Here is a 26,439-nt window from a genome sequence, read left to right on the forward strand (position 1 = left end):
CCCCAAACAAGATTTGTACAGAGAAACAATGAAAACACGGAGGGAAATAATAAATTGTCAGTTCTATTTATGAATGTTATGAATGTCAAAAAATGTTATCTATAACAGGCATCTACTTGTGGAAACCAAGCGAAAATGTCAATTTCCAGTTTTCTGGCCTTGTATTTGTGTTAATTTGTTTACAGCAGCTTCACTACTGTTTCATCTCAATTTAAAGAAAAATAGCAGATGCTGGAGGTCTGACGAAAATAGAATGCTGGAAACACTCAGCAAGTCGAATAGCACCTTTGGGGAAAGGAGTTTAATCTTGAATATTTCATTTATGGTCTGTTTCATCACTCATTTAAGTTGCTCGGTTTCTTAAAGGTAACATTTTAATGGGTTGAGTCAATTCCTGTTGTACACTTTGAAGGGACTGCTTAATTCCACTACTCTGCCTGCCTCATTTCTCCCCCCACCCCAACCCCACCGCTCTCTCGGCAACAAACTGGATCACTCTGATACAGAACAAAATGAGCTGCTGACAATCAGACTTTTTTTTGTGATGAATTGCCATTTGTTCATGTAATTTGGGCTTTTATTAGTAGATTGGTATACAGACAACTGGGTCAGTTTGATCAACTTGCTGTCAATCTAGCAAGAGCCTTTCCTGATGGAACTGCTTGTTTTGCATCATGTAGCCCTTTCTAGCAGTAACCCATTCAGAGAAGATACAAATCAGTTGTGCACTTGGGAGTGCAATGGCAGGATGCACCTTACTATATTCGGTCCATCTGGCCTGGACTGTCCCATCCTCAGACTGGCTTGTCTTGAATATTCCTTGCTGTAACTGTGCTGTGGATCACTGATTTTTTGAAGCCAAAGGGTACCCATACTGGAATTGCAAGATCAAACACTGCCTAAATTTACAGCCTTTGATTCCGTGCTATGGAACATGGATTTCCACTTTCATTGGTGGTTTGGCGAGACGTGTAAAGTGAGGGCTATTTAAAAAAAAGTGCACTTGGCTCAAATCCTTTATTGAAGTTAATATAGAATAAGTTTGTAAGCAATATTTTACGAGGGAAGCCAAATTCTGAAGTTGATGGTTAATGTCTATAATAATGTGATTTAATACAGACGGGTGCCCACTGCCAGTGTAAATGTGTTGGCCTGAAAGCCTTGTTTCCATGCTTTGTGATTCTGACTGATATTCTGGTTCCTGCAAAATTAAAATTTTGGTCAGATCACACCCACTCTTCCTCCTCTCCAGACTTTCTTTGCCAGTTGCACTAAAAAATATTTGGCTATCCTCATTAATTCAAATGTTGGATTTACGTTGACACTGAGTTGATGGGTAGTCCCTCACTGGCTATTGAAGTATGTCAGTGGGTGAACTGGAAAAACTTAGCTGATCAAATGTGGTTGACTTCCACCAGGAAGATTGTGCTAGAGGTTTGCTGGTAATGATATGGTGCTCCTGGTGGTGCATTAATGCTTCATTTGGGTGATTTAATGGCCATCAGAAGATTTAGGGTTTTGATTTTTCTACATCTGGTAGCTGGCAAATTGGTTTTCTTCATGTCAACTTGTCTTTCCTAGAAAGATGCAATGGGGAATGATTTGAACATGCTTTGGCACTTTAGTCCATGATGTAGTGGTATAATGCAAGAGAGAATATCTGCTGGCTGTTTCACCTAAGGTTCTGAATTTTAAACACTACAGAATACTTAAATATTGTGCATTCTCTTGAAGCTGACATGTTTTGTTTTGCAAAGGAACATGTTTTAAATCCTATGATGAGCTTTAGATTGGCAAGTAGACATGAATTAAATTGATTTAATGTACATTTGATGGGGAATGGGAAAACATCTTTTGGGAGTTCTGCTAAACATTTGTTTGACATAGTTTATGTGCAAGATGAACTAATTTTGTGCTTAATTTTTCTCTGGGGAATGGTTTTACTCCTTCAGCTGCAAAAGATCAGAATATTATCAGAATCTGGTTTTTTATCACTGTCTAGTCTTTAAATTTTGTTATACACATCAAAGTTGCTGGTGAACGCAGCAGGCCAGGAAGCATCTCTAGGAAGAGGTACAGTCGACGTTTTGGGCCGAGACTCTTCGTCAGGACTCAGGATTAGTGCGGAGGGCGTGGAGAGCAGAGCGTTTGGAAGGAGTAAGGTTGGAATGGGAACAAGGTGTGGTGAAGTCGAGACGGTTGATGTCCTGTCGGCAGTTAGCAATAAAGAGATCCAGAGCAGGCAGAAGACCAGAGCGGGGTGTCCATGAAGAGGAGGAGGGTTGAAGACGGGAGAAGGGGTCAACGGTGGGGGTGGAAGAGTCCTTGCCGAAGAAGTAGTCTTGGATACAGCGGAAGAAGAGTTCCACGTCATGGCGAACACGGAACTCGCTGAGGTGTGGGCAAAGGGGGACAAAGGTGAGGCCCTTACTGAGGACAGAGCGTTCTGCCTCCGACAGTTGAAGGTCGGAGGGGATGGTAAAGACCCGGCATGCATGAGAGCTGGGATCAGAGGGGGGAGCGAGGAGGCCGGGGGTGTCAGTGGAGAGGGCAGGGTTGGGGTGAGAGGAAGATGGAGCCTCTGAGAGCCCAGGAGCTGACGGTGGGATCTGAGGGAGACGGGGTTGCAGAGTGGTGGTGGGGGAAGGGGAGACGGGAGTCACAATAACAGCACATAAAGACCCGGCCTGGAGTTCAAGGCTGGAGTCGCAGTTGGTGGTTGCGCAATGGCTTTGAAGGTGTCCATGGTCGTTGCTGGAATCCGGGTTTTGAATATGCCCTGAGGTGTTGGAGCCGGCGAGATCAATGGCAGGGGCTGCAATCTGAAGTTCATGCCTGCTAGCGTCAGTGCCAGCAGGCTCTGGGGTCTGCATATGTAAGATCTTGCAATCTTTGCCTAACATGACAAAGTCAAAAAAAACGGCAACTGCAGGCATGGATCCGATGGAGGATGAAATAACGGGTAGGACCATTACAGAGAGCGAAGAAAGTGTCCCGAAGGTGTGGAAGGGTCTGGGATAGAGACACCAAATACCTCCTCATGGCGGAGAAGGTCGCGTTCAGAGCTTGATGGGAGAAGCGACAAGAGGCAGAGTCAATAAAGTGTGAGTACCTGGGATCCTCAGAAGGTCCAAATTGACAGGCTCGAAAACAAATCCTAAAGCCAACTGGAGTAAGTTGGCGACGGAGGCACGTTCCAAGAAAGGATATATGGCTGTGATAGCGAGTCTGAGTCAAAATGTGGTCGAAAAGTTGAAGAGCCGAAGAAATTACAGATGGGGAGCAGTGAGAGATGGTTTCACTAAACTCCCGTTGAAGAGAAGATTTAAACTTCTTCAGTGTAGGCATCACTGGAAAAGGCTTCGCAGTAGTGAATTTAAAAATGCAATCACGAGGAATTCTGCAGAAGTTGGAAATTCAAGTAACACACATCAAAGTTGCTGGTGAACGCAGCAGGCCAGGCAGCATCTCTAGGAAGAGGTACAGTCGACATTTCGGGTCGAGACCCTTCGTCAGGAACTTTGGAACCAGCAACTTTGTGTGTTGCTTGAATTCTCAGCATCTGCAGAATTTAAATTTTGTTGTGGTTTTTGGGTGACTGTTCTTTAGGTAGAATATATAATTGGTCTTTGAAGTACAACACAAATTTAAAAGCAACACCAGTTGTACAATCTAAGGCTGGACTTCCTGTAATTAAAAAAAAAAAGTAAGACTCTTTGTTTTCCCAAACATTGCTAGGAAGTGACAGGCTGGAAAGAAGCTACAGTGAAATCTGGTTTATTAAGACCAGTACATTTTGGCCCAATAAAGATGCTGTCCCAATTAGCTGAAGTTTTGTGGAAATAATTAAAAAGATATAAAAACACAAACTACGATTTAATTGAGTAACAAATTGTGTATTTAAAAGAAACACAGAACAAAATACTATCAATGCTCCTTCAGTACTATAAAACTGTATTGGTTCCGAATGGTTCAACCAGTGTACGGTGCCAGGTTTTGCTTTACTATAAATGAATAGAATCAGCGTAGACACAGTGTAGAAAATGGACTGTCTTCATAAAGTGCTATCGATGATTACATCCTCTAAATGTTCATTTTCATTGTAACATTTGAGATGATTGTCAATATCTTCAAGTTCTTCATAGTTCTTAAGTTGTTGAACCAGTGAAGTCATTTGATTTTCACTCCCAGCTGTTTTTTGGTATCTCTGAGCCTGATTGCTTGAAACCACAATGAGCAAAAGAGTTCTGAATTAGCTTACTGCTTAATTCTTGCCAACTGTCAGTGAGAAAGATCACTGCTTTTTGAACACAAACAGATACAACTGGTGCTATTTTAAAAACTATCCACTCTAGTACAGTCTAGTGTTTAATGGCCACGCAAGTGCATGTGACTAATACTAGGTAGAAACTGTTCGACAACCATTTTCCATCCCAATTAAGTGCCATAGTGTCCCAAATAAATAAAGGGAATCCAGGATGTTTTCACATTTAGCTTTTGTTCTTTCAGATTTGTTTCAAATAAGCGGCTGCCCCAATTAACCGATGACCCAATTAACTGGAATCCACTGTATATAAAAATGAAATAAGTGGTGCAGAAGGGAAAAATGAGTGAGGTAGTGTACATGGGTTCACTGTCATTTGTAAAACTGACGGCAGCGAAGAAACTGTTCCTAAAATGTTGAGTGTGTGTCTTCAGGCTCCTGTACCGTGTCCTTGATGGTAGCAATGTGAAGGGGGCATGTTCTGGGTGATGGGGGTCTTCAATGATGTATGCTGATTGGTTGATTTTTTTTTTGTGACAATTGCCTTTGGAGGATTACCTCTATGGCTCGGGAGGCTAGTGCCCATGATTGAGCTGGCTGAGTTTGCAACTTTATGCAGCTTTTCCCAATCCTGTGCCATGACCTCTCTGTACCAGACGGTGATGCAACCAGTTAGAATGTTCTCCACAGTGCATCTATATAAATTTGCAAGATCTGATGACATGCCACATCTCCTCAAGTTCCTAAGGAAATATAACTGTGGTTGTGCCGCCTTTGTAATTGCATCAATGTCGGACCCAGGGTAGAACAAAGAACATGGAACAGTACAGCACGGGAGCTGTCCCTCCAACCCACAATGTTATGCTGAACCAATTAAATCAGAAATCAATTGGTTAACTAATCTCTTCTGCCAACACAATGACCATTTCCTTCCATCTTCCTCACATTCATGTGCCTATCTCTTAAAAGTCCCTGATGTTTCTGCCTTTACCCTCACCCCAGGCAGTGCATTCTAGGCAGCCACCACTATTTTTTTTTAAAAGAACTTGCCCCTCATGTCTTTTGAAATTACCTACTCTCACCTTAATTGCATGCCCTCTAGTATTAGACATTTCTATACTTGGAAAAAGATGCTGTTTGTCTTCTCTATGCCTCTCATAATCTTATAAACCTGCATCAGCTCTCCCCTCAGCCTCCACTGGTCCAGAGAAAACACCCAAGTTTATCCAACCTCTTGTTATGGCATGCATCCTCTAATCCAGGCAACATCCTAGTAAACCTCTTCTGTGTCCTTCCCAAACCCTCATCATCCTTCTATGATGCGGTGACCAGATCTGTCTGCAATATTCCAAATGCAGCCTAATTAGTGTTTCATAAAGCTGCAATAAAACTTCCTAATTTTTGAACACAGTATCTTGACTAATGAAAGCAAGCGTGCCATATACCTTCTTAGCCACCCTGTCAACCTCCGTGGCCACTCCAGGGTGCAATAAACTTGGATCCCAAGGTCTCTCTGCTCACTTTAGGAGCTTGCCCATTAGTGTACAGTATCTTTACATTTGACTTAACGGGGTGCAACACTTCACTTTTGGCTGGTTTAAACTCCATCTGCCATTTCTCTGCCATACCTGCAACTGAATTATTTCCCATTGTATTCTTTGGCAGTCTTCTACACTGTATACAACACCACCAATCTTCATATCATTTGCAAACTTACTAGCTCACCCATTTGCTTCATCCAGATCATTTGTATACATGACAAGCAGCAGAGATCCCAGTACAATATAGATCTTCAGAGATGTTGCACCCAGGACCTTGAAACTGCTCACCCTTTTCACTACTGATCCCTCGAGTACTGGTGTGTGTTCCTTTGACTACCCCTTCCTGAAGTTCACAATCCATTCCTTGGTTTTACTGATGTTGAGTACAAGGTTGTTGTTGTTGCAACACCACTCAACCAGCTGATCTACTTGCTCCTGTACGCCTCCTTGTCACCATCCGAGATTCTGCCGACAGTAGTTGTGTCATGAACAGATTTATAGATGGTGTTTGAGCGGTGCCTAGCCACACCGTCATGGGTGTAGAGTGAGGTAGAGCAGTGAGCCAAGTATGCATCTTTGAGTTGCATCTGTGTTGATTGTCAGTGAGGAGGAGATATTATTACTAATTGTTACTGACTGTGGTCTCCTGATGAGGGAATTGAGGATCCAGTTGCAGAGGGAGGTACAGAGGCCCAGATTTTGGAGCTTGTTGTTTGGTACTGAGGGTATGAGATGTTGAATGCTAAGCTGTAATCAATAAACTGCAGCCTGCCTGATGTAGGTATTGCTGTTGTCCTGGTGGTCCAAGGCCAAATGGAGAGCCAGTTAGATTGTATCTGCTGTAGAACTATTGTACAATAGGCAAATTGCAGCAGGCCCCGGTCCTTGATTAGGCAGACGTTGATTCTAGCCATGACCAACCTCTCGGAGCACTTCATCACAGTAAATGTGAGTGCAGCTGGGCAATAGTCATTGAGACAACTTGCCTTGCTTTTCTTGGGCACTCGTATGATTGTCACCCTTTTGAAGCAGATGAGAACCTCTCTCAGCAGCAGTGAGAGACATCCTTGAACAGTCCTGCCATTTGGTTGGCTCAAGTTTTCAGAGCCGTATCAGGGCCTGGCACATTGTGAGGGTTTACCCTCTTGAGAGATGTTCTGACTTTGGCCTTTGAGACTGAGATCAAAGGGTCACCAGATGCTGCAGAGACTTGCACAGGAATAGTTTTATTTTCTCTTTCAAAGTGTGCATAAGAGGCTTTGAGCTCAGCTGGAAGTGAAGCAACATTGCCATTCATGTTATATTTCACCTTGTAGGAAGCCTGCAAACCCTGCCAGAGCTGACATGCATCCAATTCCATCTCCAACTTCAATCAGAATTGACTTTTTTTTTGCTCTTAACTTAGCCTTCTGTAAGTCATGTCTGGACTTGGACTTGTATAGTTCTGAATCTCTGGTGTTGAATGCCATGATTTAGCCCTCAGCAGACTACCATTCTTCTGGTTCATCCACTGCTTTTCACTTGGGTCTGTCTGGTACGCTCTCGAAAGCACATACTCATCTACACAGAAGACTGTGACAACCGTGGCATATTCATTCAGATTCAAAGATGAATCCCTGAATATTGTCCAGTTCACTGGCTCAAAGCAGTCCTGTAAGCGCTTCACGTCTTCATTGTTTGGTCCACAATCTCTCCCTGTACGCCATGATTAGACGTACAGCCAGATGATTGGACTTTCCAAAGAGCAGTGTGGACACCGGTAAGCACTCTGGATGGTCGTGTAACAGTGGTTAAGTGTGTCGGCTCTTCTGATTGCACAGGTGACATGTCATTGTATTAGTTGTTCAGAGACTTCTAGCTGGCCTGGTTGAAAACCCCACAATGATCAGAGAGGCATCATGCCTTGGCAGATAAAATGGGTAACACTTGACTGCTAATGTTCCATGTTGGGTGAATAGCATTGAGACAGAACCAGTAGGTCTGCGCACCACGATGAGTTAATCCTGAAGCATACTCCACCGCCTCTAATTTTAAGAGACTCTGCTGTTCTGTCTTTGCGGTGGATAGTGAAGTCCTCTGGCTGCAGCACTCTGCTTTTGAAATAGTGGAGGTGAGACATGTTTCCGTGAAGCAAAGTACACCTCACTCCCTAATGTCCTGGTACTGCAGTCTTGCTGTGTGGTTTTCAATTATATTTAACTGAGACTGTACTTTTGCCAGCAGGATAGTGGAAAATGGGGGGGGGGGCGGGGGTGGAGAGAGAGGTGGGTCTAAGGTCTTTGCGTTTCAATTTTGCTTACAGGCTAGCATACTTCCCTCATTTCTTTGTTTTTAAAGAAAGCATTGCACAAACCATTGTCTGATCAGGTATATTGTAATTAACACCATCTTTTGTTAGGAATTTTGAGCATGCAACATGCAGGATGATGAGCCATAATCAAAATGCTCTTTAGGTGAACTGTAAGCCATGAACTGAATAATGCATCTGAGAGTATAATGACATCATTAAAAGTTGAGGTAGTTACCCTGGCATCATTAACCGGGCAGAGGGGTAGCAAAGCCTCCCTAACTCGCAGTTCCTTTCAGTGGGAGAGGCTTGCCATCAAGGGACAAGGACATTGTTTATGTATCGTTTCTCAAGGCAATTGAGTGATTTAGAGGATTCTTCATAATTTGATGACCACCAGCTATCTTCAGGCATCTCAGCTTTGCATAGTTGAAGTAGTCTGAATGTTTTACCAAAAGTCAAATTGAGAACTGTGTCCATCCCACTTTAGTTTCATGATTCATTCTTGGAGAATTGTGGGCTCTTGCAGTTATTGATTTGAATGACAGATGGTTATAAAATATTTAAATACACGCAGACCACACTTAATGCTGAGGATGCGTTCCTTGGAGGTAAAATGCTATGTAAATCAGTGCTATGCGGGGTCATTATAACATTATGTAAATGGACAGGTGTGCCTGATTTTAAAAAAAGAATCAAAACAGATATATTTTATGTATACACAGTAATTTGTGTTGTAACAGACATGCAGATAGGCCTAACCTGCACATCAGCGGAGCAACAGCACATTGCAGCAGCAGTGGGGGGAAGCAGGTGGTGGTTACATCTTGGAGAAGGGACCAGGCTGTGGCTACTCCTCTAACTTTGGCTTCTTCAAGTAAGCATCGAAATTTGCCTGCCTTTTCTTAAGTTTCCTCTCATGAAGCAGTTCTTGGTAGCAGGAAATCATGTCGATAACATCTCTCTTTGCCTTATTGCTTTGATCCCAGTCAGGGTCATTATCGATGAGCATTGCAAATTTCAAAGAGGCGCCAACATCAACCTGATGCTCACAAGCTTCCAAGCGCCGTATCACTTGCAGTTTCACATCCATGCTAATGCTTTCCCTAGACATCTTAGATGTACTACCCTCACTGAAAGTTGCAGGCCATTCTCCAGACATTATGGTTTTTTTTATAAAAAAACGCAATAAATTGGTGAGCGAGCAAGAATGTTTACACACGCGGGGGAGACAGAGCGTGAACTAATATGTGATTGGCTGTTAGTGGCTCAGAGCGTATGTAAAGTGCTCTCATTGGCTGATTACTGTAATGGCTGCCGCTCTTGAAGTTTTAAGTGTTGTTTAGAATGAATTTTTTGATATTTAAAAAAATTTCAATAAGGAATTGAATAACCGCATTGTAACCAATTGGCTCTAAGGGATAGCGTTATGAGTGTATATAGCCATTTTTTCCCCCACCACTACCTTCAGTGATGAGTTAATCATTGTCTATTCTGTGGATCAATGGAGTTTGCGTTTTGGGGGAACCATTGATGTATTGTTTTCTCATGTACTCAAGTGTTTATTTTCAGTTTCCACCTGGAAAAACTCGCAATTTGTGTTTTTTCTAATTTTACTCTTTGGTTTTAAATATCAAAACTGTAGTTAGTGTTGTCAAATACCACAATCATTTGTTTGTTTAAAATCTTGTAATAAGGGGACTCCTACCAAAGGAGATGGATTAGGTATTGCTGAGTTTGCACCATATGTATTTGTTTCATTAACAGGAGTACCTTTGCACCTGTTTGGATGTGAGCTCGGCTGAGACCAGATGGTGAAGAATTTGTACTTTTTTGTTGCAGGTTGCTGGGAGTAGCTTATTTATAGCATTTTCTGTCTGTTGCTGTGGAGACCAGGTGTTAGCTTCAATAAGCTGATAATCTGGGATTCGTTTGTTAGTGTAATGTGTGTAGCATCTCTCAGCTGAGTCCAATTTTCCAATAGATTAAATGGAGCCATGCCTGTACTAAAGTGAAAAAAAAAGAGCAACACCATTGCTGTTTCCTCCCACTAAAGGCTGAAAGTGCCAGGCTGTGGAATTGAAGCCTTCATTTGTTACTTATCTGAACAACTCACTGACACTGACGAGAAGGCTTGCATGTCGTACCTTTTCACGTTGGTATGTGGAAAGGCGTAAGATGCAATTACTTCAAATGAATGGGTGCTGCATCTTTTTTTCGGAGGGAGATTGCAAACTTGGTTGATTGGTCTTGATTTTCATTTACTTTAAAATATTTGGGGAGATAATTTGGAGAAGTAAATGTTAGTGATACAGAAATGCTAGGCCAACAAGGAATAGCAGTATCTGGTTATAAATCTATCTGGAGCAGGGTTCTCTTGATTTAATTAAGTAGTCTGGGTTAAGATTTTTAATCTGGTTTTCTGAAGTAATTCAGCTTGTTGAACAAGCAGTCTTAACTTGCGGGTTGACGGAAATGACAAATGGTATCAACAGTATAAACGCCTATGTTAAAATATTGTGAGGTTATCTTGTTCTGGAGGTGTAGTATGATCAATTGTGGATTAGAGATTGTGTACCATCAGGGAACGTGCCATCTTTGTGTCTTGAGGTGCATTATTGAAGGAAGGAGGAATGTGAATGGAAATTTGGAAGAGCTGAGCTGCTATTTCCATATTTCAGAATGGAGGTTGTGGTGCCTGCTGAGGGTTGGAGGGATTTGAACATTTTATAAAAAGGAAGTATAATGGGATCTTGAAAAGGGCAGCATGCTTAACATCAGCATAGTGGCCAGGCAGATGTGTTGCATGCTCAGGATCCCTTTGGGAAAGTGTTAAGACTGTGGATTTCTTGAACAACGTGAGCTTGAGTGATTATGCTGTTGACAGGAGCCAAATGTGAGGGTTTTGTGTCTTGGGTTTTGGGGAATTGAATTTGGCAGAGTAAATGTAATAACCCCGACATGACTGAAGTTGATTTTGTCCCTGTGTTCTGGTTTGAGTTTCTGTTTTGGAGTGTAGCTTCTACTTGGTGTAAAGTATAGGGATTTGGTAAACATTAAAATAGGGGTTGTGCAACCACTGTTTAAAATATAGTTAATTTTTTCTCTGCTTTAATTTGGGGTTAACTGTGAAACTTTTTAAAGAGGTAAAGTTATCTCATCCAGATGATTGATTTGGTAGTAAAGGGAATGGCAAATTAATAAATGAAAGCTGATGGGCTGCGGATCCTTGTGATAATTTTACTTCCACATGTAGAATTTTGAAATCTTTCGTGGGAGATCGTGCATGAAGAAACTGATGAAGATTTTCGCATGACAGTGCATCTGGATTTAGACTGGAGCATGAGGAGCCTAAAGGTGGTCACCCTGTAGTTGGAGAGTGTGGAAGTGGATAATTATCTGAAAGAACAAAAGTTTTTTTTAACGTGGGATATCCTCAAAGTAGTTTTTAGCAAGTGCACAAAACATAGAAATCATGACATGCATTGGCTTGCTGATAGGCATTTTTTACAGCAGTGCCATTTCTGCAGAGTATATTGAAGCCCTGATGCAAGTGTGAAGTATTGTTATTAAGTGTGTGTGTGTGTGTTCTGTTGGGGGTGGGTGGAAAATTGTGGGTACATGCTAGAAGTAGTGATGTGTGGAAAGCAGATAGAGATCAGATTGGGAGCTGGAGAGGAAGTTGCAAAAGGAGGACCCTCTGATGACTTGGTAGCACAGACAGGAATGCAATTGAGAAGATTACATAGACCTTTGTGTAGTGTGAGAGGGAATGTTTCAGGGTATTCGGGGCCTGTTCTGAGGAAGGAGTGATCTGTTCAAGATGAATGGATTGCCTCTCAATGGGGCAGCAACCAGTGCTGTAGAATGAAGTTGTGTGGAGTTTTTGAACTAAACTGGTCAATGAATGCATACCAGCACTCCTTAGTAGAAAAGAGAATTGAAATACACCGAGGAATTGAAAGAGTCAAGGCAGAATAGTATTGGATGGGAGTAAACTAAAATTAAAATGCAAAACGTTGATTCTGGAATGCATGCAAGTAGATACCAATCTTATTAACCAGTTTGTGTGAACACCAAACATGGAAAGCTGTGACTTTGTTGCAGTAATGCAAATGTGACCCAAAGGACAGGTTTAGGGACTTCTTTTTCTCTCTCAGGATATCAGAAGTTCGTTTTTAAAAATGATGAAATTGCAGGTGAGAGAATGCTTGTAATCCATACCTCTCAGTGTACAATCTGTAATATTGTTTCTTTCAAGAACTTAACCTTGAATATCGCAATTGAATGTTCCTCTGGTAAACATCTGGCAGTGTGTACTACATTTGAACCACTTTATTTTATTTTAAAGCAAGCAGATTTTTCATTCTGGTCATTTTTTACTTTTACTTGATGTTTTTGGCTTCTGTTGCCATTGGCATAATTCTATCTATCAACCGTGCCAGGCTCTGCAGAATTACAAATATCATCTTTCAATCTTTTCTGTTCCAAGAACATCCCTAGCTTCTCAAGTTTATTTAAATAAATAAATTACCCCTCCCTGGAAGGACTGTAGTATTTATTTTTGTAACTTCTAAGTTCTTCACATTTTTTATCGAGTCTGGAAACAATCCAGTGCATGAAAGATGCATCACTATCCCCTTGTTCTTGTACAATACTATGACTCTGCTTATGAAGTCTGTTATCCTGTATTCTTTAGGAAGCTTTCTTCAACCTGCCCTGCTTCTCAACAATTTATGCACATTTGGAGCCAAGATTGATAGATAGATAAAACTAATAGAAGATTGGGTGAACTTTAAAGGGCAGGTGTTATGGGTGTAGATCGGGTAGATTTAAACAAGGGCAGTGGTATGGAAACTAAAGCCAGTTACTTAGATGACAGATGAAGAAAGAAAAGGCAAGTGTATGACGCATGGCAAATGTACAACTTTATTAGTCCCAGGATGAGCATTGTTCTGAGAGGAGAAAGGGAAAACAGTTGAGATCCATTGAACTAGAGGTTCTTTATAGGCATGGGTAAGATCCAGGTTTAAGGCAGAGATTAGTGGTAAATGATTGTTTTCACAATGGAATATGATGGACATTGGTGTTCCCCAAGCTCTAGGGCTGCAACCACTGGGTTTAAACATGATAAATAAGCTGTAGTCAGCATGGTTTCCTCGAGGGAAAATCTTGCCTGACAAATCTGATGGAATTCTTTGAAGCAATAACAAGTAGGAAACAAAGGAGAATCAGTTGATGTTATATACTTGGATTTTCAGAAGGCCTTTGAAAAAGATGCCACACATGAAGCCTCTCAACTAATTACATGGTATTACAGGAAAGATGGATAAAGCAGTAGCTGATTGGCCGGAGGCGAGAGTGGGAACAAAGGGAGCCTTTTCTGGTTGGCTGCCAGTGACTAGTGGTGTTCCACAGTGGTCTGTGTTGGGACAGATTCTTTTTGTCTTCTATGTCATTGATTTAGATGATGGAATTGATGGCTTTGTTGCAAAGTTTGTAGATGATATGAAGATAGGCGGAGGGGCAGGTAGTTTTGAGGATGCAGAGAGGCTGCAGAGGACTTAGATTAGGAGAATGGGCAAAGAAGTGGCAGGTGGAATACAGTGACGGGAAGTGTATGGTCATGCACTTTGTTAGAAGAAATGAAAGGGTTGACTGTTTTCTAAATGGAGAGAAAATAGAAAAAAACTGAGATGCAAAGGGACTTAGAAGTCCTTGTGCAGGATTCCCTAAGGGTTGATTTGCACATTGAGTCAGTGCTGAGGAGGGTAAATGCAATGTTAGCATTCATTTCAAGAGGACTGGGATTTAACAGTAAGCATGTAATGTAGAAACTTTACAAAGCAGCGGTGAGTCCTCACTTGTAGTATTGTGAGCAGCTTTTGGCCCATATCTTGGGATGTGCTGAAACTGGAGAGGGTTCAAAGGAAGCTCATGAAAATGATTCCAGGATTGAATGGCTTGTCATGTGAAGAGTGGCTCTGGGCCTGTATTCACCAGAATTCAGAAGAATGAAGGGTCACATAATTGAAATGTGTCAAATGGTGAAAGGCCTTGACTGAGTGGATGTGGAAAGCATGTTTCTTATGGTGGGAGAATCTAGGACCGGGGGCACAACCTCAGAATAGGAGGGTGTCCTTGTAGGACAGGGATGAGGAGGAATTTCTTTAACCAGTGAGTGGTGAATCTGTGAAATTCTTTACCACAAACAGCTGTGGAGGTCAAATCTTTAATATACGATGGCAGAGATTGATAAATTATTGATTGGTTAAGGCATGAAGGGATTCAAGGGGAAGGCAGGAGATTGGGTCTGGGAAGAAAATTTGATCAACCATGATATGGCAGAGCAGACTCCTAGTTCTGCTCCCATTATCTTACAGTCTTAATAATTAATGGCAGATGTTGGTGTGAGGTTGAATTTCCAAATTTTGTGGCTGAAGTGAAGTGGGAATAGTAATGTCCTTCACAAAGATAGGGTTGCACACTAGCAAGGTGGTTAGTGTTGTACTTGATAGCACCAGCAATCGGAATTCAATTCTTGCCACAGTTTTTAAAGAGTTTGCATGTTCTCCTTTGACCACGTGGGCTTCCTCCCACCTTCCAAATATGTACCGGTTAGAGTTAGTAAATCGTGGGCATGCACCAGGAGCATTGTGACACTAGTGGCTGTCCCCAGCACATAACTGGGGCTGTGAATGTTGATGCAAACAATACATCTTGTTTTGATGTACATGCAACAAGAAAAGCTGATCTTTAAGACACCAGCTGGGTTGCATGGGAATATGAGTGTCTTGAAATTTAAACTTAATGCAGAGCCGAGTCGTGTGAAGTTTCGCATGTTGACAAAAAAAAGGATAAGGGGAGTCAATACGCATTAACCAGCGGAGTTCCAAAGTATGTGCTTGAACAGAGAAGACGGGAAGTACTTGTACTTGATCCTCAAGTATTATTGTTCAAGCCAATAGACTACAGGATTCTTAATGGTGTGCAAGTTATAGAAGGGTTGCAGAAAACATGTGCTTGAATAGTCCGTGGTTGAGGGATTTCAACCACTAGGTCAGACAGTTGGTTATGCTTAAAACAATGAAGCTTGAGAGCACAATAGTACAGGAACATGATTTGGTTTACATATGCTAATTAGAAAGAAACTGATCTTACTGGTGAGTTCAAGGGAGCAGGGATGCAGACTTAAAGCTTTGAGCAAAGGGTAATGTGAAGGAATCAGAATCGGGTTTAATATCACCAGCAAGTGTTGTGAAATTTGTTAACTTTCCAGCAGCAGTACATTGCAATACATAATGGAGAAAAAACTGAGTTACAGTGTGTGTGTCCGTGTCCTGGCTACCACCAAGGTGAGTGCTTATAATGGAGCTGACTAAGTTTGCAACTCTCTGCAACTGGCTTCTATCCCGTGCAGAATCCACCCCCCCCCCCCCACCCCACTGCACCAGAGCAGACTGATGCAGCCGGTTAGAATGTTCTCTACAGCACTTCTGTGGAAATGTGCAAGTGTTTTTGGGGACATACCAAACTTTCTCAAACTCCTAATGAAATATAGCTGCTGCTGTGCCTTCTTTGTAGCTGCATCGATATCTTTTGGACCTAAGTAATTCAGAGTAATTAGGATCTGGAAATCACTGCCTGTATGGTTGGTGGAAACAGAAATATGCCTGAACAAAAGGATTGAATGACATGTAGAGTTGTGGGAAAAGAACAGTGGGATGGGGCATAGACTTGATGGGCTGAATAACTTTTCATACTTTCCTTTATTCTACAATTCTGCTTGGATCATTTATGGACTTGATACATTTACTGTCATTATGGATGTTGTCGTTACTGTTTGAGATGTGAGTGGAAATGTTTATTAAGGCAGTTCTTTGGATTGTGCTTATTCTCTAGTACTTCTGGCTGATGATGTATGAATGACATGGTCTGTCTGACAGACCTGACTGCAGCTGACTATGGTATTTGAACTTTGGGTTTGAGTTTTTTTTCCCCCCCTGTATAGGAGTTGCAATGTTGAATTTTCAGCATTACGTTGCCCACCAAGCACAGAACTGCTCATATAGTGGTTTACCCAAGTCCTGGACAATTTTGACAATAAAACTCCTCTTTAACTCTAAATATCTGTAAGCCTTGTGGTTTCAAAACTGACCAATCACTCTGTTGAAAATCCTCCACTGTGTAACACTCCTGGCTGGGGAAAAGGTGGAGATGTATGAGCGAATTTCTCCCCCCTCCCTCCAATTGAAATTTGGGTGGTTTAAGCTGCAAACTTTTTCAAAAGCTCTTTTTAAAAAAACGCATAACAAACCCTTCTAATGGAGTAATTTACAATTATGTTCCAATAAAGTTGATGGTTAAAAACAAAGTGGGCTTGTAACCAAAGTTTAAATCTGGGGAAATGAATATTTAACACTTTCACTAAGTGTATTTATGATGCAAATTTGCATTTAAACTACCTACAGGTCAATAGCCTCTGCATCAAAAATTCTTGTATTAAATCTTCCACCTCAAATCATCTAAATGTACTGACAAGGTTGAGTGCAGATTCATTCACAAGCCAAATAATTTGACACAAATGTTGATGTCAACCTGATTTTAGTAAGTGGGTGTTTTTGTAGCAGTGTTTATACACTACCAGCATGGGTTCCTGGCTGACTCTTGAGCTTTTTGAGCAGTTAGCCTTTTATAATCCATTTTCTTAATGTCATAATTAAAATTGAATCTTGATCCTTTCACAGTTAGGGAGCCTAATGTATCCCTGTTCTGTTGCATTGCACATGCAGACTAATGAGTGTTTGTTAGTGTAAATACAAGTATATCTACTCCACATTGAATTTTTCATCTCTTTAATATGCTTGGAAACAGAACAACGATGTGAGTTGGCAAAGGAAGTTGGTTAGAGTTAAGTTACAGCAAGCGTTCTTTTATTGCTGCCTTTCCCTTTTGATATATTAGCTTAACATCTTGGAATTGCTACAAAAGCATGCCGGTAAATTTGGTATGTGTTATTTGGAAACTATTTGGGGAATTGAAGTTGCTGTCTCAGTTCCACTACCTTGTTAATGTGTCATCTTGATGTTCTGGTCCTGAACAGAAATGCTGACATTTGCAAGCAGCAAACAATACACAAATAACAGAGTACTTGATTTATACTAAAACTGGCTTGTTTTCCACAATCATTAAAATTTTAAAATCCAGACAATTTATCTTTATTCATGCTGATAAAATTGATGTTTTGCTTTTCGCTACATCAGAGGCACAAATTAGAAGCTAATGTGCCTTATTTATGAGCAATGGCATTCTTCAAATGGGTGATTCACTTTCTACTGCTTTTCCTTTGCTTTTTAACAATGCACTTTGAGCTAAACCCTTTTTCACTTGATCTTCTGCTTAATCCAGTATTTTTTTTCACTAAATTCATGGGAATTAGGATTATCTTCCATTCTCAAGATTTCTCTGAATTCTAGTTTTTCTATTGCTATGAATGTAATGAACAATTCAAGGTGAGTTTCGGTGGTGTTCACATCTTGTGTACAGGATTGTTCCATGATATTCTGAGATATAGCGTGGAATAAGCTCTTCTGGCCCAATGAGCTGCACGACGACGAGAGATGTTGCTTGTGTGGGGAAGTCAGAGGCTTTTTTCCAGGGCTGAAATGGCTAACACGAGAGGGCACTGCTTTAAGGTGCTTGGAAGTAGGTACAGAGGAGATGTCAGGGTAAGATTTTTTTTATATGCAGAGAGTGGTGAGTGCATGGAATGGGCTGCCAGCAACGGTGGTGGAGGCGGGTACAATAGGGTCTTTTAAGAGACACTTCTGGATAGGCACATCGAGCTTGAAAAACAGAGGGCTATGGATAACCTTGGGTAATTTCTAAGTAAGTACATGTTTGGCACTGCATTGTGGGCCGAATGGCCTGTATTGTGCTGTAGGTTTTCTATGTTTTCTACAACCCAGTGGCCCACCTATTTTACACCCAGGATAATTTAACCTTTGCTCTACAAGGTTTTTTAAAAATCCTTTTGAGACTACAAAGCATTTGTGGTCTTTTTTTAAAAAAGAAAGGTACCTGCATGTTTTAGTAGATGAAACACAAAGTTAGCCTACAACTACAGCAAATAATTAGTATGGCCAGTGGAACGTTAGCTATTATTGGTGGAGATGTGGAGTACAAAAGTTGGAAACATTTGTGGTGGCAAGACCACACTTCAAGTGCTGCATGCAGTTTTTGTCTCGGTGTTTATAATGGATTAACTTCAATTGATCTAGAGCAAAGGAATTAGCACTGCACTTGATAAGGTACCCCATGCAAGGCTTGTTCAGAAAGTAAGTAGGCATGGGATCCAAGGGGACATTGCTTTGTGGATTCAGAACTGGCTCGCCCACAGAAGGCAAAGAGTGGTTGTAGACGGGTCATATTCTGCATGGAGGTCTGTGACCAGTGGTGTGCCTCAGGGATCTGTTCCGGGACCCCTACTCTTTGTGATTTTTATAAATGACCTGGATGAGGAAGTGGAGAGATGGGTTAGTAAATTTGCTGATGACACAAAGGTTGGGTGTGTTGTGGATAGTGTGGAGGGCTGTCAGAGGTTACAACGGGACATTGATAGGATGCAAAACTGGGCTGAGAAGTGGCAGATAGAGTTCAACCCAGATAAGCGTGAGGTGGTTCATTTTGGTAGGCCAAATGTGATGGCGGAGTATAGTATTAATGGTAAGACTCTTGGTAGTGTGGAGGATCAGGGGGATCTTGGGGTCTGAGTCCATAGGACACTCAAAGCTGCTGCGCAGGTTGACTCTGTGGTTAAGAAGGCATACAGTGTATTGGCTTTCATCAATCGTGGTATTGAGTTTAGGAGCCGAGAGGTAATGTTACAGCTATATAGGATCCTGGTCAGACCCCACTTGGAGTACTGTGCTCAATTCTGGTTGCCTTACAGTAGGAAGGATGTGGAAACCATCGAAAGGGTGCAGAGGAAATTTACAAGGATGTTGCCTGGATTGGGGAGCATGCCTTATGAGAATAGGTTGAGTAAACTCGGCCTTTTCTCCTTGGAGTGACGGAGGATGAGAGGTGACTTGATAGAGGTGTACAAGATAATGAGAGGCATTGATCGTGTGGATAGTCAGGCTTTTCCCCAGGACTGAAATGGCTAGCACGAGAGGGCATAGTTTTATGGTGCTTGGAAGTGGGTACAGAGGAGATGTTGGGTAATTTCTTTACGCAGAGAGTGGCGAGTACATGGAATGGGCTGCTGGCAGTGGAGGTGGAAACGATAGGGTCTTATAAGAGACTCCTGGATGGCTACATGGAGCTTACAAAAATAGAGGGCTATGGGTAAAGCGTAGGTAGCTCTAAGGTAGGGACATGTTTGGCATAGCTTTGTGGGCCGAAGGGCCTGTATTGTGCTATATTTTTTTCTATGTTTCTAGAGGAATTTCAGTAGATTGATCCTTGAAATAAGGGCTGAGGTGTGCAGGATTGAACGTTATTGGAATATAAAAGTGGCCGTTTTAACTAAACCATAGAATATTCTGAGGAAGATTGACAGGATGCTTCTAAGGAAAAATCTATAATTAAGGGTAGTATTTCAGAATAAGGTTTATCTATTTAAAGTTGGGTTGAAGAGGAATTTCTTCTGAGGGCTGAGAGAACTCTCAACAGCTGAGAAGGAGAAGTCATTGAATTCATTTAAGGTAGTGATTGGTAGAGCGTTTAAACCTTGGATTTTGAGGGGTGGGTGGGGAAGATGGCCGAGTCCTTGATTCATTCAGCTGTGATCTGATCAATAGCAGATGAGGACTGAGAGGCAGAATGAGCTACTCCTGCTCTTGTTTCTTTTTTGCTTGAGTAAGGACTGGATCATTGCACACTATGGCCAAAAATTTATTTAATTTCACTAAGAATTCTTTACTCTTTTTTTTTAAAAAAACTCTAATCCTTTTACAATAAAGGCCACCACAACATTTTCTTTCCTGAGCGCTTTCTGGTGATTCATGTGCAAAGAAGGCACAGAAATTATGTGTTTCATTTCTAAGACAAAATACTTTTTTGAAGTTTTGTTTACTAAAATGATTATTTTTTCCACATTATTCTGCATTTGTCTTGTCATTACACGTTTCCTTAGCCTGAAACAATCCATCTGAAGTCCCTCTGTATTTTGCTTGCAGCCTACAATAGCACAATTGTATCAGCAAACCTGAATGTATTACATGTTGTCTCCCTGGCTAAATGATGACAGACTGTTCAACAATCCTCGTTCTAGACTGACATTATACGCCCAATCCCATGTGCTTTAATTTTTTTTTAATGACATCTTGTGTAGTATTTTTTTTATTGGAGAGTATAACAAATAAACTACATTGATTGTTTTCCCACATCTGTTTGTTAGAACCTCAGTGTCTTCAGCTTTATCAAACAATGTTTTGTTTTCTTCAACTGGTGTTAACGTTGGTCTCCATTATTTTCTAGGTGCCCTATTATGATTACATAGATTAAAGACATTTTGACTGTTTTCTTTCCCTTAAATCTGTAGGAATGCTCTTGTAATCTCTGGAATGTTGTGAAATGTAACCCAGTGCATCCAGTGTTGCAGGCACCAAGCACTCTGTGTATATTTTAACAAAAGCTAGCTCTAACATTCCCCCCCCCCCATACTTTCTTTCAATCACCTTAAAGATATACCCCCTTGTATTAACTACTACTATCCTGGAAAATAATCTCTGGCTATCTACTTGATCTATAATTTTTATCTTGTACAGTTCTAACAAGTCACCTCTCATCCTCCATTCCAAAGAGAAAAGCCCTAGTTCAGTCAACCTTTCTTCTTAAGATACATGTTTTCTATTCCAGTCAGCAAACTGGTAAATCTGTATAACCTTTCTGAAGATTCCTACAATGAGGTAACCAGAACTGAACTCAATGCTCCCAAGTACAGTATGGTCTAACAAGAGACCTGCAACATTACCACAAGGCTCTTAAAACACAATTCTCTAACTGTTGAAGCACAATACACTATACATTGTCTCAACCTCCCCATCGATTTGCACACAAACTTTGAGAGGTCTATGGACATGGACCCCAAAAATTTTCTGTTCCTCCACACTGCTAAGAACCCTAATATTAATCTTGTACTCTGCCTTCAAGTTAGATCTTCCAAAGTGTATCACTGCACATTTCCAGATTGAACTCCCTCTTCCCAGTTCTGTAGATTATATGTCCCATTGTAACCTACAACAACATTCTACACTATCCAAACACCAACCTTTGTGTCATCTACAGATTTAGTAACCCAGCCCACGACTTCCTCATCCAAGTAACTTAAAGTCACAAAGCAAGGATCCCAAGGTACAGTGGCATGCAAAAGTTTGGGCACCCCGGTCAAAAGTTCTGTTACTGTGAATAGCTAAGTGAGTAAAAGATGACCTGATTTCCAAAAGGCATAAAGTTAAAGATGACACATTGTTTTAATATTTTAAGCAAGATTACTTAATCCAACCTGATGGCATGAACATTGACTTCTCTAACTTCCGTTAATGCCCCTCCTCCCCTTCTTACCCGATCCCTTATTTATTTATTTATTTTTAATTTTTTCCTTTTTTCTCTCTGTCCCTCTCACTATAACTCCTTGCCTGCTCTCCATCTTCCTCCGGTGCTCCCCTCCCCCTTTCTTTCTCTCCAGGCCCCCCATCCCATGATGCTGTCCCTTCTCCAGCCTGGTATCCCTTTTTGCCAATCAACTTTCAGCTCTTAGCTCTATCCCTCCCCCTCCTGTCTCCTCCTATCATTTCGGATCTCCCCCTCCCACTTTCAAATTTCTTACTATCTCTTCTTTCGGTTAGTCCTGATGAAGGGTCTCGGCCCGAAACGTCGACTGTGCTTCTTCCTATGGATGCTGTCTGGCCTGCTGCGTTCCACCAGCATTTTGTGTGTTGTTACCTTTTTATTTCCATCTTTTACAGTTTCAAAATAACAAAAAAGGAGAAGGGTCCGGAGCAAAGGTTTGGGCACCCTGCATGGCAGTACTTAGTAACTCCCCCTTTGCCAAGTATCACAGCTTGTAAACACTTTCTGTAGCCAGCTAAGAGTCTTTCAGTTCTTGTTTGGGGAATTTTTGCCCATTCTTCCTTGCAAAAGGCTTCTAGTTCTGTGAGATTCTCGGGCCGTCTTGCATGCACTGCTCTTTTGAGGTCTATCCACAGATTCTCGATGATGTTTAGGTCAGGAGACTGTGAGGGCCATAGCAAAACCTTCAGCTTGCACCTCTTGAGGTAGTCCATTGTGCATTTTGAGGTGTGTTTAGGATCATTATCCTGTTGTAGAAGCCATCCTTTTTTCATCGTCAGCCTTTGTATAGACAGTGTGATGTTTGCTTCCAGAATTTGCTGGTATTTAATTGAATTCATTCTTCCCTCTACCAGTGAAATGTTCCCCGTGCCACTGGCTGCAACAAAAGCCCAAAGCATGATCGATCCACCCCCGTGCTTAACAGTTGGAGAGGGGTTCTTTTCATGAAATTCTGCACCCTTTTTTCTCCAAACATAACCTTTGCTTATTGCGACCAAAAAGTTCTATTTTAACTTCATCAATCCACAGGACTTGTTTCCAAAATGCATAAGGCTTGTTTAGATGTTCCTTTGCAAACTTCTGATGCTGAATTTTGTGGTGAGGACGCAGGAAAGGTTTTCTTCTGATGACTCTTCCATGAAGGTCATATTTGTGCAGGGGTTGCTGCACAGTAGAACAGTGCACCACCATTCCAGAGTCTGATAAATCTTCCTGAAGGTCTTTTGCAATCAAATGGGGCTCTTGATTTGCCTTTCTAGCAATCCTACGAGCAGTTCTCTATGAAAGTGTTCTTGGCCTCCAGACCTCAACTTGACTTCTACTGTTACTGTTAACTGCCATCTCTTAATTACATTACAAACTGAGGAGATGGCTACCTGAAAACGCTTTGCAATCTTATAGTCTTCTCCTGCTTTGTGGGCATCATTTTTTTTAATTTTCAGAGTGCTAGGCAGCTGCTTAGAGGTGCCCATGGCTGCTGATTGTTGGGACAAGGTTTGCCGAGTCAGGGTATTTACAAAGCTTTGAAATTTGCATCACCTGGCCTTTCCTAATGATGACTGTGAACAAGCCATAGCCCTAACAAGCTAATTAAGGTCTGAGACCTTGGTAAAAAATTATCTGAGAGCGCAAATCTCTTGCATGGTGCTCCTTTCCTTTTTTTTTGCTCTAAAATGGTACAAAACAAAAATAATACACTGATCTTGCTTAAAATGTTGAAAAGAATGTTTCATCTTTCACTTTATGACTTTTGGAGATCAGTTCATCTTCTACTCACTTAGCTATTCACAGTTACAGAAATTTTGACAGGGGTGCCCAAACTTTTGCATGCCACTGTATATCCCTGTAGAACACCACTAGTTACAGACCTCCAGGCAGAATGCACTTCATCTTCTACCACATCCTGTCTTCTGTGGGCAAGCCAGTTCTGAATCCACGCAACGGACTTTCCATGGGTTCCATGCCTCAGACTTTCTGGATGAGCCTTTCTCTGGGGAAATCTTGTGAATTGCCTTCCTAAAAACTCCTGCTCAACCTTCATCAGTTTATTTTGTCACCTCCTCAAAAGTTAGTCAGGCTTGTGAGGCGTGACCTGTCTCTCAAAATCATGTCAACCATTCCTAATAGACTCTGCTTCTCCAAATGCTTGTAAATCCTACCCCAAAGAATCCTCTGCAATAATTTGCCCACAACTGACCTCACTGATTTATAATTCCCAGGATTATCTTTATTTCCTTTCTTGAACAATGGAACAGCATTTTCATTTTACGATCCTCTGGTGCTACAATGACTGGAGATGCAACAGTTGTCATCAATGCCTGAGCAATCCCTTCCCTCATTTCCTGTAGTAATGCCTCAGAGACTTATTTAACTTAATGATTTCAGAAGCTTCAATACTCTCTCAATCTTGATGTGCTCCAGCACATTAGCTTGATTGACACTGAACTCACATTTGTCAAAGTCCCTCTCCTCGGTGAACACAAGCTAAGTGTATAAGATCTCCCCTACCTCGTCCACCTACGGACAAATTTCCCTCTTTATCCTTTAGCGTCCTCCTCTCACTCTAACCATACAACACACATCAAAGTTGCTGGTGAATGCAGCAGGCCAGGCAGCATCTCTAGGAAGAGGTACAGTCGACGTTTCAGGCTGAGACCCTTCGTCAGGACTAACTGAAGGAAGAGTTAGTAAGAGATTTGAAAGGGGGAGGGGGAGATCCAAAATGATAGGAGAAGACAGGAGGGGGAGGGATGGAGCCAAGAGATGGGCAGGTGATTGGCAAAGGGGTTATGAGAGGATCATGGGACAGGAGGCCCAGGGAGAAAGACAAAGTGGGGGGGGGGAACCCAGAGGATGGGCAAGGGATATAGTCAGAGGGACAGAGGAAGAAAAAGGAGAGTGAGAGAAAGAATGTGTGTATAAAAATAAATAACGGGTGGGGTATGAGGGGGAGGTGGGGCATTAGCGGAAGTTAGAGAAGTCGATGTTCATGCCATCAGGTTGGAGGCTACCCAGACGGAATATAAGGTATTGTTTCTCCAACCTGAGTGTGGCTTCATCTTTACAGTAGAGGAGGCCGTGGATAGACATGTCAGAATGGGAATGGGATGTGGAATTAAAATGTGTGGCCACTGGGAGATCCTGCTTTCTCTGGCAGACAGAGCGTAGGTATTCAGCAAAGCGGTCTCCCAGTCTGCGTTGGGTCTCACCAATATATAGAAGGCCACATCGAGAGCACCGGATGCAGTATATCACCCCAGCTGACTCACAGGTGAAGTGTCGCCTCACCTGGAAGGACTGTCTGGGGCCCTGAATGGTGGTAAGGGAGGAAGTGTAAGGGCATGTGTAGCACTTGTTCCACTTACAAGGATAAGTGCCAGGAGGGAGATCAGTGGGGAGGGATGGGGGGGATGAATGGACAAGGGAGTCGCGTAGGGAGCAATCCCTGCGGAAAGCGGGGGGGGGGGAGGGAAAGATGTGCTTAGTGGTGGGATCCCGTTTCACGTACATCTGCTCTCACTCCATCGTCCCGCTACCCCACTAGGAACAGGGTTCCCCTGGTCCTCACCTACCACCCCACCAGCCTCCAGGTCCAACATGTTATTCTCCGTAACTTCCGCCACCTCCAACGGGATTCTGACATGTCTATCCATGGCCTCCTCTACTGTAAAGGTGAAGCCACACTCAGGTTGGAGGAACACTTTCAAATCTCTTACTAACTCTTCCTTCAGTTAGTCCTGACGAAGGGTCTCGGCCTGAAACGTCGACTGTACCTCTTCCTATAGATGCTACCTGGCCTGCTGCGTTCACCAGCAACTTTGATGTGTGTTGCTTGAATTTCCAGCATCTGCAGAATTCCTGTTGTTTGCGTTTTTAAAACTCTAACCATAATCCAGCTCTTCACTTTTGTGTCGAACGTTTTGGGGTTTTCTTTATTCCTACTCACCAAGGCCTTCTCATGTCTGCTTCTAGCTCTCCTAAGTGCCACCTTAAACTCTTTCCTGGCTGTCTTACAATTCAAAACCTGTGATTTTTTTTCACTTCCTTCTTCCTCTTGGCTAAGTGTTTCGCCTCTCTTTGCAATCATGGTTTCACCCTATGACCTTTTCCTGTATTAGTGGAAGAAACTTATCCAGAACCCTTTGTGTAAGTACCTGCCACATTTCTATTGTGCCTTTCCGCAAGAATGTCTATTTCCAATTTATGCTCTCCTCTTGCCTTATGCCATTGTAAGTAGCCCTCTCCCGTTTAAATACTTTCCAGGCGTCTGCTCGTCCTTGTCCATGACTATGCTCGAGGTCAAGGATTGAGGTCACAACCTCCAAAATGCTTGTCCACAGAGAGGCCCATCACCTGGCAAGATTTTTTGCCCAATACTAGATCTAGTATGGCCACTCCTGTAGTCAGCTTATCCACATACTGTGACAGGAATCCTTCCTGGATGCACCTAACAAATTCTGCCCCATCTAAATCTTTTGCGCTGAGGAGGGACCATTCTATATTGGGGAAGTTGAAGTGGCCAGTGACAACTCTTTGTTTTTGCAACTTTCAGTGTCTCTGTTGCTATTTGGGGCTGGGGGTGGGGGGAGGTGGAGGCAATAGAATACTCCCAATGGTGTATGCTCCATTCCTGTTTCAGATTTCCACACTGAATGTTCAGTAGCTGATCCCTGCGTGTTCTCCCTTTGGAATGGATGTGGGGGAGAACCAGAGCGCCTAGAGACCTAGAGGAAGCCTAGAAGTTAAACTCTTTACAAACAGCAGCAGAA

The 26,439-nt window shown here is 42.1% G+C and overlaps 1 protein-coding gene across 12 annotated transcripts in view; it reads left to right on the top strand.

Moving 5' to 3' along the window:
• The window catches only part of prom1a (prominin 1a), a 166,914-nt gene that overhangs the window by 42,696 nt on the left and 97,779 nt on the right, over positions 1-26,439 (top strand). The gene's annotated exons all lie outside the window — the stretch shown is intronic.

The sequence above is a fragment of the Mobula birostris genome, chromosome 3, assembly GCF_030028105.1.
Source record: "Mobula birostris isolate sMobBir1 chromosome 3, sMobBir1.hap1, whole genome shotgun sequence".
In the NCBI taxonomy this organism is placed as follows: Eukaryota; Metazoa; Chordata; class Chondrichthyes; order Myliobatiformes; family Myliobatidae; genus Mobula; species Mobula birostris.